At 33.6% G+C, this 8,977-nt stretch overlaps 1 protein-coding gene across 3 annotated transcripts in view; it reads right to left on the reverse strand.

Annotated features, from left to right (window-relative positions):
• The window catches only part of LOC113500548, a 51,405-nt gene extending 44,069 nt beyond the window's left edge, over positions 1-7,336 (reverse strand). For all 3 annotated transcript variants that reach the window (XR_003401217.1, XM_026881380.1, XM_026881379.1), the window contains exon 1: positions 6,512-7,336. The gene's annotated coding sequence lies outside the window, so the exon portion shown is untranslated. The remainder of the gene's footprint in view (positions 1-6,511) is intronic.
• Between the last annotated feature and the right edge of the window lie 1,641 nt (positions 7,337-8,977).

Raw genomic sequence — 8,977 nt, forward strand, 5'->3', positions numbered from 1 at the left:
ATATTGGTAACCTAACTTAATTTTGATATTAAATATCGCATGGAAAAATCCGGAAGTAGAAAACCAAAATTAATTCTCATTAATTCAACAATTCACGACTCTGCAGAGAATGTCGAATATGACTTACTCAAAACGTGTTCCGCGTAGCAACAAACCACTTGATATTCATCTCCCATACAAACCATTAAGAATAAAACCCTCATAAGTACCTACTACATTTTTATTTCACTCTTTCTGTACTTTCCAAATAAGCAATAAAATAAAAGTACCTCAGCGTTCAGTCCAAATAACATTTAAATTTGGGGTGAGAAAAAAACAGGTCAGGACAAACGTGTCAAGAATTCAGGACTAAAAAGTCGTGACGTCATTCTTAAAACTATAAAGTTTTTCTTTTGAGGCAGGCCGGATCAGTTCAAAAACGTGACTGGAATTCCACAAGACTGCTTAACAAAAGATACGTTCTGCAGTAATGGTGGGCTAGGCGTTTTGCGATATTTATTTTGAGTAGCTTTTCGGTAATGACTCTGTAAAGGAGGGGTAGAGTTACAATGCAGTCGTGGGAAATTAAAAATCGTTCTTTGTTCTCATACACTGGTAACAGGTAGAACAAATGCAGATACTTTGCATTTTGTAAAATACATGACTCTGTTTCCATGGTTTATTTTATAATACTTTCAATGGACATATTTTACTTTTTATTATGATTTTAAACAGGGCAATCAAGGAGCATGTATGTGTCAAAATTTTCCGTTCTTATCTCAACTCTATCTACAAATCTGTATAAAACATATTGTTCATGTCTTTATTTTACCACTTAACTTATCAATTTCTCATTATGATTCGACAGTACAATATCTTAATATAAATAAATTATTCAATAAAACTGATTTCATTTTATCTTAAACATGAATAAATCTTCTCAAGAGAAAGATAACAAATGTAAAGCAACTTGTATCAAGTAAAACGATAATGTCCAACGCAGTCAATGTTCTGATACTGTCAGGGATCGAACTCTATTGTACTACAAGTCAATAGACGTGACAGTTAGTAGTTTCTAGGAATAGTAGCTCCCTTGAAAAAAACTTTAGTAGAAATACTAGCTAAAAAAATAACACTGGCTTGTGAGACACGAAGTTGAAATAAACTGCCAAATGACATTCGTTCTCACTACAATTTGGCTTCCTAATATAGACAAACAAGAACTTAATTTGCGAAAAATACTTATAATGTTCATCCATCAAAGATACAAAATACACTGGTAACTGACGGACTCATACGAAAGTAGAGTTCCGTTTCATCCTTCTGCTACTAAACCCTTAAAACCGACATAAAATCTTAGAAAAGTGTACAAAAAGTTTTTAAGTTAATCGTAGAAATGAAAAAAAAGAATGCAATGTCTGTACTAGCTCGGATTCCAAAAGCGACAATAGGATTCTACTGGAATGTAACACGATACTCAATTGGTATTCTAACAAATGTATCGGCAAACATTCTGAAAGGGACGATCTTATTATCGTTCATTATTTGCAGGAGACATTTTGAGACAGACAGACAAAGAAAGGACTGTGCATCCGCTGCTTAATGTAGCGTTAAAGTTTCAAGACTCTGGCACACTTAGGAATTAATGACGCTTGCTAGGAACGAGCTGGCAACACACAACGATTTTCTCCTCCTGTATTTTTGAGCAACTAATAAGCGTGAACTACTGCAGTATTTCAAAAATCATGTCGACGGTAACGTATCTCTCCCTTCCCTTAAAAAAGAATCTAAACAAACAAAGACCTTATTGAAAAGCAAAACAAAAGATAATCGAATATTGTTATAATGATGCTAACAAAACAAAACATAAACGGGGCATCAAATCATATTATTTAAAAATTCAATTCACGAACGGACAATTCAGCAAACAAGTCATTGGTATGCATTAAATGACTCGGGATTTCAGATTCAGTTCATTATTTAAAATTGAATGAATGCAAATTTTATGCAATAATTTCAGTTGAATTATTGTCGTTTAATCCGAGTGACCATCATGATTAATTAACGTATGAAGTGGGATGGAAGTTGGCTCTTCGGATTTCGGACTGAATTTTCATTACACTTAGTGCTCTGCATCCCTCATTCAATTTGGTTGGCTAAACATTCACCACAGTTATTGGTTATGTCACTGATGAGCTTGTGATAGAGTGCCATGAACTTCTTGGTAGCCGAAAAATTTTACAATGATACTTTTAGTAAATCGAAATACGTTTAAACAAAAGAAATATACCTACTAAAGTCAACGGTTTGAGAAACGTGTTTAAACTGTGTTTTTTGTTTTGTATTAAAGGTAAATTTTATGCAAGTGTTTGATAGAAACCGGTCGATTCATCCACTGGTACGTCAAAATATAAACCCAGTAAAACAAACAGCCTACGCTTGCTTAAAAAAAAGGTTGTCGAAACAATGAGAAAAACAAAAGAACCATAAACAAATTCACAGAAAAACAGGGTGTTTTTTGGTTTCAAATAACAACGACCCCGGGACCCAATTTAAATTAAGAAATGCCAAGCACCCACTTAGTGGTCGGAATAATTAATGCAAACATGATATTGAGAAAAAGCTGTTTTCTGTTGTAATTAAACATTGATCGTCTGATACAGATTAATTCAGTGAAATTAGGTGTCAACTATAAGTCATCGCTTTGTACTCTGAGATGATGGACTGTCTATAATAAATATTTTTCAAAAGTGAAACAACGACGTCATTGTAAACGACGAGTTTCTCTCTTTCTGTTTTCTGGAACGCATGGCCTATTTGACGCTCAAAGAAAGTGAATTCTTACTGTGATCTGTGGCAACGACTATCATATGTAGATCATGATCATAAAAATTTGGTTCAGTAAAAAAGAGAGACTTTATCAGAGTACATGTTTTACAAATGAACTGCCGCATACACCGACCTCTATCAAAGTTGACTGCGCTCCCCTAGAAACCATTTGGCTAGCAAACATTTGCCTGCCGAGTCCGATAAAGCCTACATATAGATTACGTTCGCGGGTTCTAAAAAAGAACTCTATATTTTTCGGGTTTTCATGATATTATGTTTCAGGTTTATTTTATTTCTGTTTTATCAAACTTTCATTTTAATTTGATATGTCACTTTTTTGTCTAAATGTTTTTTCGTTGAGTTAAAAATAAAAATCTTAAAATTCTTGTCCGTTAGTTATAATACGTGAACAACATTTTTTTATTGCGTGCACAATATATCTAGTTTTAGACATCAAAATAAAGAACGATAATTTTTATCGTCAACATAAATAATTAAAAAAACAGAATAAAACAAATTAATACAAAATTGTTAAAGATTGCTATTAAATGAGTAAAATGCTTTTCATAACGGAAATAACGAAAGATGTGCTTAAACTCAAGAAAAGGACATAAAAGGACATTTGGCGAACGAAAAATTAAGGATTATATTTATTAGATTAACAAGACTAGTGAACCAGTGACAGAAAAATGGCACCAATCGCCACCGTGAATAAGACTTAGGTTCTTTATATCGTTCTTTCTTTATATCAATATCGATACATCAAATCGATTCTTCGATAATCGATTGTTCACTTAAAATCGATTACGACCAAAATCATATCAGCAACATACTGCAGGTTGCATTACGCTCAATTTGACAAACTGTCTAAGAGGTCAACTTAGTGTGGACAGAGTATGGTATTGATAGTAGCAGTAAAATTAAAATGATCGGTAATCCACTTACGAGAGCCAGCTATAATGTTGAAAGTCCAACAAACGTTATGGGTGACCATTTATGACCAGTGATTGGTCGGACGCAGTATTCGGATCAATTAAGCTGGAAATTGCTTTTAGTTATATCCCACACCAGGGAAATAAGGGATGTGGTTTGGTAATAAATATTTTTTGTGAATATGTAGGAAATTTTCTTTAGCGTAGATTCGAGAAATAATACAGTACCTACGAAAATGTATCGATAGGTAATTTAATCAAATGTGCATTTGACGTCCAGAAAATAAAACATATTATTATTTTTATAAACATGTGGTTTCAGCGTTCGAATTCAAAACACGTGTTTCAGTTTAAATCTCATGAAAGTTCAACAATTTTTCAAAGTTTGACTGCGATTTGTAAAGTACAAGGCAATATTTAACTAGTTGCGGAAAAGGCGGGGTATTGGGCAATACGTAATCCTAACACCGCTTTGGTTCGACACTTTCTTGTCATAGATGAATAGTGTGGGGAAATCATGTAGTGAAGTGAAATTTTGAATAGATAATACTCGAATACTGCAGTAATAACTGTTACTACGTATTGGAAAGGGAACGACAATGATGTTCCGTTAGTAAAGTAATTAGTCCGTTTTTGGACTCAATCGAAACGTCACTTCTTTCGAGGTTCTAAAATGTAATTTACTCATAATGCCTGAAAAATAGTAAATAAATTCAAAGTGTAAAACCTATTTCATTAAACTCACATTACACAAAAGCTAAAGCATTAAAAGTCTCTAACAAGACAACAATAGTTAACTGAACTGAATATAACAGTCTACTCGAAGTTTTTCAAAGGTCCAAGCAGAACTCTTATTACCAGTCAATTTAAGCAATCAACAACGAACAACTTCCAAGGCTTGTATTCGAACTGTAAACTTGTTTCATGGGAATAAACACTGGATTCTGGATTGAAAGTAAATTGTGTGGAATCGACAAATTGTTGATTGCAGAGATTGGATGGTTTTATATTTCTTTTGTGCCAAAATAAATCAAAGTATATATATCTTTGAATATATAATCAAACAATACAGCCTCTCTGAAGCTTCTTTAAGAGATTTTTATCTTAAGAATTTTGAAGGTGATTTGTCTCTGTGTATACAAAAATTCATTGTGTTAAAATCCGGTCCCTTTGTTGGCGTTGCTCTCACATAAGGCACACAAAGGCAAAATGAACAATACCTTTCTAAGAGAATTTGTTTGATCGTTTCCCGAAAAAAACAACTGAGAAACTTACGACTTCTGCAAATGTATTTACACTCTTTTGACGATTAGACTCCAAAAGGTTAGACCCAGAACTAGTTTTTAAACTATAGGTTCTGAGATGAATCTCTATATCTGAGAAACAGTTAATGATTCTGAATCATTGCATTAAGGGTAGTATTTAAGTATTGCTTAAAACAAAAATGAAATGTACCACCTTATATAAAATGTAGTTAATTTTTTATTCTTTTTTAAAAGAGGTCAAGTAAAAGCCAGTAATTATTTCAGCCTAGATTAAAAACCCAAACAATTTAGTACTACGTTGACTCATTGTCGTAATTTTCTTAATCCGTGAACAATGCCCTGGTTTCATGGCGCTGTAGTTGGCAGGGTGCCAGGGAAAAACGCATAATGTTTCACATTGAACTAAAAATGTATGGGTGGGTTTTGTGGGTGGAGACGCCGCCAAGTCGCTGCCGAGACATTGCGGAGTTTTCTATGTGTATAAAAAAACATACGTCAAAAATACAGCATTGTTATCCTTTAAAGCAGATCGTTTAAGCAAAGACCAAACGATTAAGTGGTGTCAAAACAATGAACGTAAGCATATTTTACACGCCAATTACTTTTTTCTAGGGATTTTGTCTTCAAGTTGTTAATGATAATCAATTGGTATGGTGATTGTTTATATTATAAGTATAATTCAAATGTATAAACTCGCAAGCTAGTATAGATTTTTTTGAATAATGCTAAGAAAATTCGTTATTCTTTCAGAAGAAGAATCATATGAATCTGTAAAAATGTGACCCAACGCTTAAATCACGAGAAGTGCCTTACTATTTACTTACATGCTAAAAAACTTTTTTTTTACAAAATAATACTTGTTCTAAAAGGAAGAGATTTCTTGCGAACGAGTCTTCACCAAATACATTCCCTTATGTTTTTACACGATGCACGGGGACGTCGCCGTTGAAGAATCATTGTTTCGTGTATTATTTTTCATAATTATTATAGGCTACATTAACTAGAATGAACAAATTTTCGTGCTTACATGGACAATGACAAATGGCTATCCAAAATATTAGTACATTTACTAGATGATGTAATATTATTTTGTAAAAAAAAGCATAAGTGTATGAGTGTATTCTGACCAATGTATTTTACTTATATAAATGAAAATGCGGTCAAGATTTAAACAATGCCATAATGCTTTAAAAATTGTGTATACTAACAGGTACTATCCTTATCTACATAAATACATAAATAACTAAACAGAATGATTAAAGAAAAAGTAACAGAATTTGTACGTTGAGAAAAGCCAAGCAAACTAAAAACTGCATTACAGTTTCAAATAAACTTTTACTAAACTTTAAAAGTAAATAAAGAATCACCCACATCAAGAAGTAAGAGAAAAAACCGCCGCAAAAATAAAATTCTAACCAAGAAAACCTTCCCTTTATATCACAAAATAGACCCATTTTACACACATAATGTACCTGAAGCGTATTAAAATTAGACCCAGAAACTCACCGTGTCATTCCGACGCACAAAGGGCTGTTTTTCACTGAGCTATCCGGGCTTGTGCCAAGCGGTATTGAATCTTATTCCCCTCTGCCACATGTGTCAAAATCGCTCGCACTTTTAATTAAAACACTTGACAAGGACGCGTCACTTGCAACTTTTGGGTAATTGCATTTTAGGTTCGATATTAATGAGCTTATATTATAGTGCAATGCGGACTGTTTCGGGCCGAACGTGGAAGCGGGCGCGGCCACTACCGCACAGCCGCGAACTACCCTATTCGAGTATATAGTGACGTGCTACACGCCAAGTGTCGGTAAAAAAGTTATCGCGTCTGGTAAAGTAAATTACGTCAACATACTATATTATCATATTTTGAATAACATTTTGAACTGTAGTGCTATAGTTTTTGTAATTATAAACAGAATACCAAACATACGTTTCTTAATCAAAATCTCAAGGCATTTATCGACGTCTTATCTTCTCCTGCAACTATATAACAACGTCAAGTAACGAAATGCAAAAAACATGAAAATCAATTTAAAACACTATCTGACAATTTAAAATCATCCATTACACACAAAATTAAACACATAAATAATGACAATCTTAAAAGCCTCCAAAATATCCTACACTTTACCGACTCGATTTTACACGAAACGCTAGTCGTGTCCCCTCTCTATAAATATTCTACGCATGCGCAGAATAGGTAGACAGACAGACCCCAAGTCTTGTGGTAAATAATACATTTCAGTCAACTGTGGCTCCACACTTCTTTATGTCGCGATGTTTTACAAACTTTATTTATAGGGAGTTTTTTTAAAGCTTTGACTTTGTTTTATTTCTTCAATAGATTTAAAAATATTTCTAAGTTACATAAGGTAATATTTTTAATTTTCCATTAGCTGTTGACACCGGCTTAAAATTTAGTAGAAGGTTCATTCCCCCTAATAAACTGGTAAAACACGAGTCACACTCGCTACACTGGGGATCCGATATAAATGTAGTAGGCTAAAGAATAACAATTTTCCAAAAAAAATTGACGCCCGTTATAATTATGACCGTACACATTCCCACACACAACCTTTGCATTCGTTTTTGATTGAGCGTAAACAGAAAATCTTCATAAGTGAATCTTTCACGTGTATATCTATTACGGTTAAGACAGACGAATGAACAATCGATGGAGCTTGAGGGACAGGGTTCCGTTTCATCCCTGAGGTACAAAAGCTTAAAAATATATGTATGTCTTCAAACTGGACCAGTTATATTGAATAATGCTATAAAATTATTCCACTAGTAGTAGGTATTATTTGACTTAATTTGTTTAATCTAATTTCTAGCAAAATTAATTTTCGTTGGGCCAAAGTCATCACACTATGGGAGCCAACGAATGGACGGCGTCGTCGTGGGCGACCTAGGAAGCGGTGGCGAGACGACCTTAACGCTTACCGCGCAGGCTAGTTACATGCGGCCCAGAATAGAGAGTCGTGGAAGGATTTGGGGGAGGCCTTTGCCCAGCAGTGGGACACAGTGGGCTAGAGAAAAACACAAATTCTATCAAAAGTATGATAATGTGATACGACAATTAAGATGTTTACTTGACTATCCTGTGGCCTGAATTAATTAGTAGCACGACCCTGCGGCATTTAAATTGACTAAGTTGTCTATTATATTTAGTATATTACGATCTAGGGGTTCATAGATAATAACAGTTGACCCATATCAAAGCCTGTACATCACAAATTAATAAAACAGTAAGCAAAGTCAATGTACGAAAACAAATTTAATACGGTAAATAAGCGTAAGACGCTACTTCTTTAGTGTCTTAAGTCTTTTGTTTTGTGGTATGTTTCTGATTGAAAGTTGCTTCCATACGACTGAGGAAAGATAAACGTATTATACATCATGATAAGGAGAGTTTGACAAAAAATCTCAAACGAAATATTTTGCAAATCTCTGCTTTTAAGACAAGAAGCCGTATAGAGACATTGAAAAAATACTTTATTATCATATTATATTCTTTCAGTAAATAAATAAATACAATTTGTGGTCACGTATCTAATATGATATCAGAACACGGGGTATAACCCTCATATTTTATGAAAACCAATTACAACACCTATCAAAGGTCGCTACATAAATGACTGTGTAATGAGGATGGGTCGTGGAGGTAAATACGCAGTAATATTTCCGTTGAAGCTTTTTTCACGGTTTCCTTTTAAGAAAGCGAACAGTTCCTGTTAAACTGTAAAAATGTGAGGTAGAAATGTATTGAAATAAAAAAGATAGGAGTATTAAATGGGTGCTATGGTGAGCGTCTTTGTACGATTATTGTGTGAAACTTGATATGAAAAAGATAAGGGTTTGTTTTGAATTAAAGTACAAAAAATAATAATGTTCTACAGTATCTACAATAAATTGGCAAAACACTTCATAAATATACACTAATGCACTAGACATAAAATATGGAGA

The sequence above is a fragment of the Trichoplusia ni genome, chromosome 14 (genome assembly GCF_003590095.1).
Source record: "Trichoplusia ni isolate ovarian cell line Hi5 chromosome 14, tn1, whole genome shotgun sequence".
Taxonomy (NCBI): domain Eukaryota; kingdom Metazoa; phylum Arthropoda; class Insecta; order Lepidoptera; family Noctuidae; genus Trichoplusia; species Trichoplusia ni.